Here is a 13,655-nt window from a genome sequence, read left to right as displayed (position 1 = left end):
AGTATTGTATTTCTCATGAGAAGTGCTGGTACTCTCCCTCCCAAAATAAAAAAGTGCTGGTACTCCGTTCCGGACAGTACCGGCCCATTTAAAGCACTGCATATAGTGAGGGCGGAGAGGGCGCATGTGCTCTTGTTTGACAAATAGTGAATCCAGTCAGACTGTAATAGAAAGAGAAAAATACACACCAGGAAGGTACCGGGACGGACGCTGTTCATTTTGGAGTGCATTAGGGGCATCTTGATAAAACAGTGGTACTGTGGACAAAATGTAAATATCCATGGGGCTCACGAGTCCAGACAGCAGCTTGTGCAGGGTCCATGAGCAAAATATACTTGTGGTGCCCCCTTAATACCTCTCCGGACTACAACACCTCAACTCTGTCAGCTGTGATCTTCACAGCATACCCCATGTACATATGTACTTACCCAGGCTAAATTCAGTAGAATACTGTACATGTCAAAGACAAGCGTAAAGACAGAGAGTAAGAGGAGAGGGAACTGGGTTGAGGAGGGTTAATATATTGTGATTAGTGCTCTTTGTAGAGGTGAGTCTTTAACTCTGACCTAATTTGGAGCAGTGTTGGGGTGGTCCTGATGAGTACCAGGACGCTGTTCCAGATCCTGGGAGCATCAATGGTAAACGCCTGCTGTCTTGTTTTTTTTTTTTTTTACACTTCATAGTCTGCAGTCCAATGGTGTTGTGGCTGCAGGTGTAACACGATCCACCAGAGATGGTGAGCTTGTCTGCAAGAAAAGTGAGAGTGCTGGTTGTGATAGCTTAGTATGTGATGCAGCTGGTGTTCAAGGTGGTGCAGGCAGGCAAGAGGAGTCAATTAAGTTTCATCAGGATGTGGGTGATTTGATCATATTTCCTCAGGCCCTGGATAAGACATACTGCAGCATATAGGATACCCCTAAGAGGTGTCACTCTGGAATCTTGGAGGCTGTGTAATAGGGAAGAGTGCTTAACAGCATTTATGAAGTCTCTTTCAGGAAGAAACGGTTTGACTTTTTTTTAGAAGAGAGAGCAGGCACTAGGGTGTGTTTTGTTTGACAATGCATTCCTTAAGGGTGAGGTTGGTGTCGAGAGTGTATCCAAGTGACTGTGTTTGGTAAAGTTAGGGTTCAGAGCCATCAAGATTCAGGTAATTGAACCCTTTATGTACTGAATCTTTTTCATCGTTCTTGGCAAATAACAGAAATTCTGTCTTGGTTGGGTTGAGCTTAAGGTAGGTGCTGGACATCCAGGTCTGGAAGATATGCAAGCAGTGTGTGAGTTATTAGATGTCTGAAGCAGAGAGACTTTCAAGGAGACCCCCACATACTGTCTGCACAGCGATTCAGGCACACTGCCTTCTATTTAATTTTCCCTACTCTATTTGCAATCTGCACAGTATTTCTTCTCCCGAATCCAAATAATGATGAATGATAACTTAGTTATTCCAAGGCAAGAGAAAGGGCTGTTTCTGCTTGGATCTCAGAAGGAGGAGGAAATATACAGCTCTTCAAATGGTCCTCGATTTTGATCAGATTTAACATATTAAAATATATAATAATCCAGGTATTGAATTATGATACTTCATATTTTGGCAGATAAACATATATTATCTTTAGTCTGACCCTGTTCATGTTCCATACATTTACTACAGCCAATGCAGGGGGTCGGCATCATTGCCTGTTTTTTTTTTAAATTGGAGAAGATCGAGGTACATAAACATGTAACTATGCACCATACAGGGTCCCAAACCAAAGCTATCACCAGCATAGGCGCTGGAAGTAGAGGTGTAGGGGGTACTTCAGCATCCGCAAAATAACCATGCTGGAGTTTAGATGGTGAATGAGCAATAAAGAGGCCTTTAAATTTTGTTTTTGACTTGTCATATTTGCTGTGCATTCAAAGACAGAGGGAAAATATCAGGCTGTCTTTTGACAAATTTCTGCTTATTCTTTTACCATGTAAATTGGTGCTGACTTTTCTTTTTTTTCTGTCTGGGAAGTGAGAGGATTTATAATGTGAATTATGTGACAATCCTGCTGGGTGAAAGGGACTATGAAAGGAAAGGCTGTAGGATGTCAATTTTATTCTAACGCACAACACAATTTAAATACCTGTAAATTAACTGTGCAAAGATTTTAATATATATATATCGGTCATTAGGAGAGCACATATGAAGCACATTTATTTTATAATTCTCAATTGCGATTAAAATAAAGATTTTAACAGGATCAAAATAAATCACAACACTTTTCTTGGTGCCTGTGTGTATGTTCTCGAAGGTATGCTGCAGAAAACTAACTAATGAACTAAAAAATAGATTGCTTCATGTTGAAATCCAGCAAAGATAATCAACGGTGGAAGGTGAAACAGTACCGGGCAATTGATGGAGTATAAAAATCAAAAGACGATTGCATCTATCAAACTCCCTTTCTAAGGAGATTTACGATAATTAGAACTTGATATAATCATGAAAATTGGTTCAGTCGGAAACGTGAGATTTCATACTGCATCATAAAAGCATGCAGAAGTGATGGTTAATGCGTAAACTTGAAATATCTAAACAAAGAGAAACAATGACCTTATATTTGTATGATAACGTGTTTGAGAAACAAATCTTAGTTAACACAGAGATAGTTATGACAATAATTTCTAATATGAATTGAAATTAAATAATGTTTATACAATGAAGCTTCTGAAATTATTAAAGTCTTAATTCAGTAATAAACATTAGTAATGCAGAACTGCAGTTTTTCTAACATTAAGGTGCCGATTCCGATCCGGTAAAACCCGGGTATGAATGGTCGGACGGAGCGTTTTTGCCGTCCGACTGGTACCCGGGAAAAACACCTTACAAACTCGCAAGTAAGATTTGCACAGAAATACCATCACCGCCCGAGTCGTAAAAAACACCGACCGGCAAAAGTTTTACATACAAATCCCAACCGGGACGGCGCACATGCGACGTCCGGACGGAGTCAGGCAGCGTTTCACGGACCAGCAAGTACGGTTCGTGCCAACGTCACTCCGCACGCAGCAGTTTTTACGGGAGCCAAAAACTGCCGGGAAAGTGAGGACGACGCGAACAAGGAGCCCCGGCATGCCAGGGACAGCGATGGACCCCAACCTACGCGTCATCCCGGCCCTCATAGCCTACCACCTCGTATACAGAAACCGACGCAGATGCCGCAGAAGGTCAGAACAACCCCCAGGGGCAAAGGGGGGTGTGTGTGTGTGCAAGGGCCAGGAAACACAACCCTACCCCCCACAAATAACTACATCATGCACAGCAATTACCACCATGGACTGGTCACTTCGGGGGGCGTGTCCACCAATCCCACGTCCCGCCACAATGGAAGTGGACGTGGACGCGTACCCGTCACCACCCCAATGGTGGTACGGCACATACCACGCCCACCCCCACGTCACACCAACTACACCGGTACGGCCTGTACCCATGTACCAAAGGCATGGGTATGGGCCGCACCCCCAAAGTTGGGGTGCCCTAGGAGTACGGGCCCCACCCAGGCTATCAGCGCGTGGGAACGGCACATACCACGCCCACCCCTACGTCACACCAACTACACTGGTACGGCCTGTACCCACGTCCCACAGGCATGGGTACGGGCCGCACCCCCAAAGTTGGGGTGCCCTAGGGGTACGGGCCCCACCCAGGCTATCAGCGCGTGGGAACGGCACATACCACGCCCACCCCTACGTCACACCAACTACGCCGGTACGGCCTGTACCCACGTCCCACAGGCATGGGTACGGGCCGCACCCCCAAAGTTGGGGTGCCCTAGGGGTACGGGCCCCACCCAGGCTATCAGCGCATGGGAACAGCACATACCACGCCCACCCCTACGTCACACCAACTACGCCGGTATGGCCTGTACCCACGTCCCACAGGCATGGGTACGGGCTGCACCCCTAAAGTTGGGGTGCCCTAGGGGTACGGGCCCCACCCAGGCTATCAGCGCGAGGGTACGGCTCGTACCATGACAGTGGACAGATACATAGGGGTGTGTGCCTATCACTCCCAGCATTGCCCAGACATATGAGGGGTGGGTGCCCATCACTCCCAGCATTGCCCAGACATATGAGGGCTGGGTGCCGAGGACCCCCAGCAGTGGACAGAGACATGGGGGGGTGTACATCATCATCAGATCACCACAGCTCCATGGGTGAATGTACGTATCCCTAACTCAGGACAATTATGATAGTGCCATAACAACACATCACTGACAGCAGTGTCCCACTCCCAGGAGGATGGTCGTCCTACCCTCACTGCATGACACACCACATGTGGGTGTGAGGACAAATTACACATGCATACCCACCCCTGCCGGAGGCAGCACAATACACACACTGAGATCATGCCACAAGACTGCACCCTCATGTCAAACACCACTAAACAAAGAGAGCCAAAGGGAACACACACTGTCAGCCACATTCCACGAATGATAGGAATGTACATGTGCCGGGGCAGCCAACAAGTCGTTGCCCCCCATGGAAGTGAAAGGGTGGAGTACACACAGATACAATGCCCACTATTGTCAGGCAGGTGCCCAAATACCCTGCAGAACACGTAACACATGTGTGTGAGGCAGGGAGTACACACATGCAAAGTGCAGAAAAGGGAAAATGTCCACATGAAGTCATGTCAATATACGCCATACACAAGTACAGTGCCCACCAAGGATGCCACAAATGATGCAGGTGGAGACATTGCAGAGCATGCATGGCCAAAGTCGAAGGGAAGTGTCACACACCGAGGCAATGTTGACACAGCTCAGCACAATAATTGGGAAACACCCTGCAGGGAAGATGACAGGTGCCACAGAGGAAGGAACACACCTTGGGACAATGTGACCATGCAGTAAAAGCCAACATGACCTACGAATATATGCAGACACCTTGTGACGGCACGCAGATACCAGGGTCCACCCCATGAGCAGGACACAACAACATATACCAGACACCCAACACATCATCACCACCCCAACTCAGGGTGCAGCAGCACCAGCAGCAATACCAGAATAGAAATAGTGTGCAAATAACAAAATAACCACCACATTCAGCATCTCGAAGAAAAGTAGCCACAGTACACCATTCCACAAGCCCATAGGCCACACCAGATGCGAAGTCCCGGGGGGGACACGTAGGGACGCCTCTCCCCAGGCTCGCCTGCACAGTACACTGTACCATATCATCCACAGAAGGGGGGGCATCATGTGGGGGAAGAACCATGCACCGCAGGGACAGGAGGGGCACGGCTAGGTGTCGTGGGTGCAGGGACGGACAACTCCACCACAGGGGGTGGGGCAGCGCCAAAGGAGGAGGGAAGTATGGCGCTGCACACGGCCGCATGCACTTCCAGTGTCTCCCCTGCACCCGAAGGCACCACAGGCCCCAAGGAGGGGGGGGTCGGAGGGATGGGTCGCAGCGCAACTGGGGGAGGGTTTGGACAGGGGGGGACTCAACTTCCCTGCCCGGGGAAACCCTCAAACACTTGCGGGGCGGTGTCACACTGGGGCTGAGGGACGGACTGGCCATGAAGGAGAGTCTGTCCGACTGTTGGGCAAGAGAGCCATGGATGAGTGGTATTGTAGGTAGTGTGTCATGAGGAATGCGGACTCCTACTGTGACAGCGTGGCTGCCGTATGCCCCCCGACCCAGTGCCTGTGCCTTCTCCCCCCTGTGTGTGCGTGACAGGAGGTGTGCGCTTGGCCTTCCCTGGTTGTGTGCTGCCTGTGTCCGGTGGGGTGCGTGCATGGGGACGTCTGGGTGTGCATGGGACAGGCATGGGAGTGGGAAGTGCGGATGGTGCCGGGGTAGGGGGGGGACGGAGCGCTGCAGGAGACCCACCGCTGCCGTCAGTGACGAGTCCATGGACCCCAGCACCATCCGGTGGTCAGACATCGCTGATTACATGCCCTCCATGTACGACACCATCCGTGTCAGCAGTCTGGTGTGGCCATGGAGGACACGCAGCTGCGACGTCCGGGCACCCTGCAACTGGCGATGAATGTCCACAGACTCTGCATTGACGGCGGCAAGGGAGACCGGGGCAGGGTGTGCGGTGCCTGGCACGAAGGAGACATGTTTGGCGTCCCACAAACTCCCCTCAGAACCCAGAACCCCACATCTGACTAGCTAAGTGTCCCATTCGATATCCGAGGTTGGGCCCAGCGGTCCCAATGTATAGACAAGCCAGAACAAGCGACTTACAACATCCTCAGGAATGGTGGGAATCAGACATATCTGTTCGTCATGATTCACAGATCAGTCCACAACAGAATAGACACAGACAAGGTAAAGTTTAATGAGTACATTCAATGAACCTCGCGTCCTAAGATGCAGGACTGTGGCCAACATAAGCAGACAAATGGTTAAGGCCAGAAACATCAGCATTGTAGCGATATCATAGACATTGAAAGGAGCAATCATAAGAAACTGACAGTGGAAACAGCAACCTTCCTGTCGCCAGTAAACTAATAGTAGTATCATACGACTAATAGATGGTCCCTAAGCTAGAACGGGGGACCCCCCACCGTACAGATCAGCTGAGTGGAATCACACCATGGTATCATCTAGTCCCATCTCCTGCAAAAGTCATCCATCACAATGAAACGAAAACGTGCTGCACTGCAATATGGCAAGCACTCGTCTATCTGGTATCTGCAGCTGCGTGCATGTAATGGCCAACTAGTGGGACGATCAACCTGCACACAACAACATGCACCGTCTAGTCACCCTGACTGTGTGTGTACACAATGTACAGTACAAGCTCGCTGCTCACTGTGAAGGATGTCAATCAACACACAGTCCTCATGTGAAGTAAACTCGAGTAGGCATTTCAAAAGTAATAACACGCAACCTCAGTGTCGCGTGCAAAAGCTGAAAAAGTGGCAAGATGGCTTACTGGCAACTAACGCGGTGGTGCCAACTAAGCATTGTACATAGGGAGATAGGAATCGTCACTACACCCCCCTTGTTCGTACCACTAACCACTAGGGGCGCAAATTCGAGAACGCAGAGTTCAAGTTTGATAGAACGGAACCAAGGGCATGAACTGGAAGTCCATAGAAGGGAAGCGAAAAAGTCAGAAAAGAAATGTCAATTAGGAACGATGTTGAAAGGCAAGTAACCATGTAACATGGTAGAAAAATATCACATCGACGGCAGGGCGAAAGTCAATGCATCAAGGCATAGGCACGATAAGTTGCAACAGCTTCCAAGTGGAAATCATCTGCACGTTCTGAAAAATTGTCTGCCATCCAGTTCAGCAGGGGGAAAGAACACACGTGTTCCTCAACAATCGGGCCATCCAGCACAATTTGTGGACAACAGGTGGGGACATCAAGATGACTTCTGGATAAGAATTCATTTTCTGCCGTTCCGATGTCCCAATTCCCTAGGACTCCATGTGCAGCAGCACTGGCCATGACACTGACGCCAGAACAGTCCAACTCATGAGCCACTAAGGGGCTCATCAGTCGATCAAAATCCGGGTCAGGAGCCACCGAGTTAGACAGGCACAAATCCAGAGCCCATTCGAATGGACAATCTAGGCAATGAAAGACAGGTTGCACGCAGGTAAAGAAGGGAAACCGGAAGGACAATCCATAGGCACTGCTTAAGGTCGCCAGCGGCAGAGTGCCGTATAATTCAAGCATCATGTTCCAAAGATGGAGCAGCCGGTGCATGCTGTCTTGCAACGCAAGTTGTGAAGCCACAGCGTAGTACGCAGATCAATTATGGCACCCCAGCTACGAGGGCGAGAAGCAAAGGGACACCTCCGAAGACGGTAGACAAAATCGAATGATGAAATGCGGGGATCACACCAAACAGAGTGTGGAAGGAGGTCACGAGGCCGGAGCCCACAATGTAGAAAAAAGAGCCAGGCCACTTGTTGACGAGGCATGAAAGATAGTCTGAATCTGAGTCCCAAATATGTAGTGGGAGATCAGTGTTGAGAAGCGCTTGCACCTCTGTGCGCGTGTGATCTACGTGAAGGCCAAATGTTTCTCGGGATGAAGTCAACACGACTTGTTTTTGAGACAATGGAGCCCTTACACTGCTCATCTTGTTGCACTCCGCTTTCAAGGTTGGAATGGAAGGCCAGATGGATACATCCAGCCGGCCATGCGGGGGTGTGAAAAGGTCGTAATGACAGAAAACCACTCGTAGTGATACAGTCACGATGTCAGGAATTGCCGGAAGCATCCCACAGCAAGCTTCTGCATTGAATAGCACATAATTACCGTTAGCAAGCAGCGCACAAGACCGGGTCATGACTGGCACACGAATCACTTACAGAATACAAGCTACATCATGAGCGTGCATGTAACAAGCACCATGCAATTGAATGTGCCTACACACCACAGAATGATCTGGAGTGGGAGTGCACCCTTCACCTCTTAAATACACCTCCTTGCCGTCTCTCACGCACCTGTTGTCGCCTACCACGGACACAAGGGACCCGAGCAACTGGGAGGGCGGTGGTGAGAATGGAGGGTGCGGTGAGAGATGGATTGCTGCTTTCAGCTCTGGAAGCAGCCTCCGGCCCCTCTGGGAGCTCACCCTCGGACCCGTCAGCATCATAGTCGGTGTTGGGACTGGACAGGTCCTCCGCCTGACTCCCCTCGGCCTCCGTGCCACTTGCTGCACCAGACTCCCCAGCACTGTTGGCCCCGGTGCTGGCTACCTCCCCCACGTCCGTGCCAGTGTCTCCCTCGGTTTCCCCCGACGATGCTGTGGCCAAGGTGAAGAGACAGCAAATGACCAGACACCTGTATACATATGACACATGAGTCCAATCGACATAGGACACAGCGCATAGCATGAACGGCAACATGTGTGACATCTACAATACAACAAACATATGTAGGCTCTGCACCACACAGTTGGTTTACCCACCACATGTGTGTGCGTGCCGATGGGCATGGCACACTATTACGCACACCAGGCCACATGTGGAATCAGACGTAACGGGTGTATGTATGCATCGCACATGGACTTGCGAGACAAGGACATATCTGCGTTGTCTCAATGTGTGTGTCATCAGACCTGACATGTACCCCTTCATGGCAAGGTGTGTGGACTGTCCTGTTTCAAGGACATGCGACCTGTGCCTCTAGTGTCCCGCAACCGGTCTGTGTGATAATACATCCTTCTTATGCACATATGTGAATGTCTGTCACTCCTGTAATACGTCAGCCTCTTCACTTACACTGGCCCACAGCTAGTTCCATGGCATGTGATGTTGACCTTGCGCACCCACGTGTGTAGCTGACTGTTGTTAGGGGTGTTACCTGGCTGGCATACGTGTCCTGGATGCATTGCACAGTACAGACTCTGTATGTAGCATATGGGTAGTAGCCGTTGAACATGTGCCCAGTACATTGTCAGTGGTGTAGTGCTGTACTCAATCTTCGTCATTCCTTCCAAATTTCTGCAGGGCACCGCCTCTCCCCGACCAATGCCAGACTTGGCTGCCATGAGGGAACGTGACTGTATACGCCGCTACCGCTTCTCCCAACCGTTGATTGACGACTTGACCACAAGGCTAGAGCCACACCTCCAACCACTACACAGGTATCCTACTGCACTGACCCCCAAGATGAAGGTGATGGCAGCCCTACATTTCTTTGCCACGGGTACGTTTCAATTGACCATAGCTGATGTAGGTGGCATGTCCCAGACCATGTTCAGCCGTGTCCTGCATGATGTGTTAGAGGCCATGTTGGTACACCTGGATGAATTCATAACCTTTCCAACTCGTGAGCAGTTGACAGGCGTCAAGGGTGAGTTCTATGCCCTGGGAGGGATGCCCCATGTCATTAGGGCCATTGATGGGACACATGTGGCTTTGGTGCCACCACACGCACAGGAGGTAGCCTTCGGTAACCGCAAGCATTACCACTCCATCAATGCCCTTGTGGTATGTCTTGCTAACATGATGATATCCCATGTCTGTTCCCGTTTTCCAGGATCAGCACACGATGCCTACATCATGAGGCGTAGCAGGGTGCCTGAAATGATGCTGCAGCTGCGCAACAATCGTGCATGTCTTGTTGGTGGGTATAATCTGTTAGTCCTGTATTTAGCCGTTTCTTCATATCTTACTGCTTCTCCTGACCCACTTCTGTCCATGATGTTTCCATGTAGGGGACGCTGGCTATCCCAACATGCCATGGCTGATGACGCCTCTCCGCAACCCCAGTACAGCCGCAAAACACCGGTACAACGACACCCATGGGCAGACGAGACGCGTGATTGAGAGGACGTTTGGACTCCTGAAGAGCAGATTCCGGTGCCTCCACAAGACCGGCGGCGCCCTCCCATATGCCCCGGTGAAGGTCTGCAAAATCTTCCTTGTGTGCTGCATGCTGCACAACATGGCAGTGGAGAAGACCGTGCCACTCATCCTGGATCCTGATGAGCAAGATCATCCACCCGTGGAGGATAAAGGGCTTGGGCACGGGGCAAGGGAGGATGAGGAGGAGGATGAGGATGAGGACATCCGGAGTCAGCTGATCCGCAACTTCTTCTCATGATGGTGAGTCCCTGTGTCTGAGTGTGCACGCTTAGTGCCTTGTGTGGCATGTCTTGCAATGTGTGTGTCGAGCTGACTGTGTGCAAAGTGACTTTGAGGTGCTGTTCTGATGTGTCATACAAGTGCTAATGTCATTCCCCATATTTGTGCAGGAACACAAACATCATTATTTCCATGGTGACAACATCAATCTTGTAGAGTGCATGTACAGGTCTGCGGATTAATAGTTCCTCGCTGACTTGTTGTGTGTCTGTCCTCCCCAGGTTCCTGCGGCTGTCGTCTGCTCGTGTCATCATTGCACTCCTGATATTCCTCATGAGTATTGCAACGTGTGCTGGATCAGAGTTACATGCACAGAGATGGTGACATTTCTTTTTGGGTAAGGAGTGCAGCAAGGCATTTTGTGGGTGGTACGTGTTTGTGTTTTGTGGGGACTGCTCCTGTGCATGTTGTGGCACCATGCATACATGTCGACTCACCATGGGCCACGTGACGTGTTGCATGGCTCCCATAAATTGATAGTCACCCTTCCTGACAGTCATCTGTCATGGATTGTGGATTCTGATGAAGGCATCAATGTGTGTCTAACGTCCCTCAGGATCATACGGGATAGTCATGCTGGACATGGAGTGGGACATCCCCATATGAGGCTCAATGTGGAATTGTAGACTCGCCGTGTGCAGCAAGGGGTGTGAGGCTCAACCCCTTCACTTGTGTGCCAGCTCAGTAGGATTTACCACATCTGTGTGTTGCAGGGGGTGTCCAGTGTGGGTCACACATGTTTAGCCGAATGACCTGTGATTCTGTTCCAATGGATGCAATTCCATTAGTGTGAGGCTGAGTAATAAAGGTGTGCGTCATACTCCAAGGTGCCTCGTCTCTGTCAATGCTGGTCTCTTGCCACTTGGCATGAGGCATCTCTGGCATACTTGCTGTAGATAATGCATAGGAGTACATGTGTAGTTTAGCGACATGCATGCAGTTGTTCATGGATAAGGCTCCCTATTGGGCATGTAGTACATGGTTGTGTATGTTTTTTAGCGAGGTCAACCACACAATGGGCCATCACCTGTTGCTGAGGGTGTGTCTCCTGTGCGCAGGTCGGCCTTCAGTTTCCTGATCCGGTGTAATGGTTCTTTGGTGATTTTGCATGCATTGTCTCTGGGTGTGCCATGTGACACTGGACACTCCTCACTTTACACACGTGCCTGTTGCAGTTGTCCTTCTGACATCCTAGTCTTTGTGTGCAAGATGGGCCATTTGGCAGGGAGATGGCGCATGCTGCTGCAGGCCCTGCACAGGCACCCAGTGGCCACACACACAAGATGTTGTGCATCATGTTAGGCTCGCTCACATATGCCATGCTAGTCCACTGCATCTGTACCTCATGCTGCAACGCCCTCTGCATCATGCACATGATCCACAGATAGCTCCACTCCAAGTTACGACAGTCCATCCCCCAGATCCATGACGACATCCATCTCATATACTGCCCTGCCCTCTACGGAGCAAGTACATCCAAACTCCAAGGACACTGGTCCACTTCCAGGGGGCATCTGCACACCTCAGCTTCTACACCCTGCGCCCCAACCACCTCACCGTCCACCATAGATAGCTGCAATGGATCACTGTCTGCTGCAGGATATCCTCCACACACCCCACCCACACTCAGGAGGCAGTCCACAAACCTGACCCCACACCAACCTAGTACGTCTGTCATCCTAGATCCCGTTGGTCCATCTCCGTGCATCCAACCTTGCCCTGGCCACCGTTCTTCACATCCACCATATTCCAGCAAACAGGACATAGTTCTCCCACCTGGCAACAAATACCTGGGACTCCCTTCCCGGGTACCTCCACATGGGCCATGGCCTCTACGCCTTGATGATGATCTCCCAAATAGGTCTGTCCGCACAGTGTAGCAAGCCCCCCCCTCAGCAGCCAGAGGCCATCACAGGTGAGTGTTGTGCTCCATGCCTAAATTGCATGATACTTGTGACCCATGTGTGTCCTGTACCAGACTCTGTTCCCAGGGGATGGATGGCTGGAGTTGGTTCAACACTCAGGCATGGTTAGACATTTCCACACACATTTGTCGTAGAATAATGCAAAATGACAGCAACGTTTCATGTGCAGTACAATGTGAATTTATTTTGGGGGGGTGAGTCTTTTGGTAGATGTGCGAAGGTGCTCTACCGGGGGAATAGAATCCAAAGTTCACTGGGGGAGATGGCATCCTTGGCATTGGAAGTCATCAGAGTCCAGACCACAGTGTTGGCCATCATTGGTCAGACTGGGACCAGCAAGTCCATGTGGCAGAGAATGTCATTGGGTGAGGTGCTGCTGTTGCGCCAGGGGGCCAGGTGCCAGGCCAGGTGACCTGGGAGATGGCGATGGTCCGCTGACTCTCACGGTCTTTTACGTGGACGACCCACCTTCCTCCGGGGACCCTCAGATGCAGGCCTTGACGATGTCAGGGACGCTCCGTCAGATTAATCCTCCTCCTCCTCGTCCCTCCCTGTGTCTGGTGCTGGTCTACGCCTGGTGGCACAGGGAGGGTTTGCCAGACTTTGGGCGATCTGACGGAGTGATTGGCTCACGTCCCTGTGCACCGCCAGGAGCTCAGCCAGTCGTGCCTCCATCCGTCCTTGGTGTTGTTGATGACTGGCATGATGCTCGACCAGCAGGTTCTTTATCTCATTGAGGGTCCCCTGCATACCGGAAAGTCTGGACACGACCTGGTCCATGCCTCTGGTGTCACGCCGGTATGAGTCCAGGATGTTGCGTATGTGTGCAAAACCGGGCTCCTGAGCTGGCTGGTCAGGTTCGCGCCTCCGCCTGCCTCCACTCCCACCACCCCTGCCCACTTGAGCCTGGCCTGCCCTTGTGGGCACATCGGGTCTACGGGACCCCTGAGGGTTGGCATTTGCACAGTTGCCTGCCTCCTCCTGGGTGCCCGCAGAACCTTGTCCCTCCTGGTCAGACTGGCTCTGTTGTTCAGTGCGAGCAGGGATCCTGGGTGTGTCCTGGGATGTGGCGGGAATGGGGGTGGTGGTTGGCACAGATGTACCTGACGCAGGTGCTGCAGGTGCTTGTA

Source organism: Triturus cristatus, chromosome 1_2 (assembly GCF_964204655.1).
Source record: "Triturus cristatus chromosome 1_2, aTriCri1.1, whole genome shotgun sequence".
In the NCBI taxonomy this organism is placed as follows: domain Eukaryota; kingdom Metazoa; phylum Chordata; class Amphibia; order Caudata; family Salamandridae; genus Triturus; species Triturus cristatus.
This window is presented reverse-complemented; position numbering follows the sequence as displayed.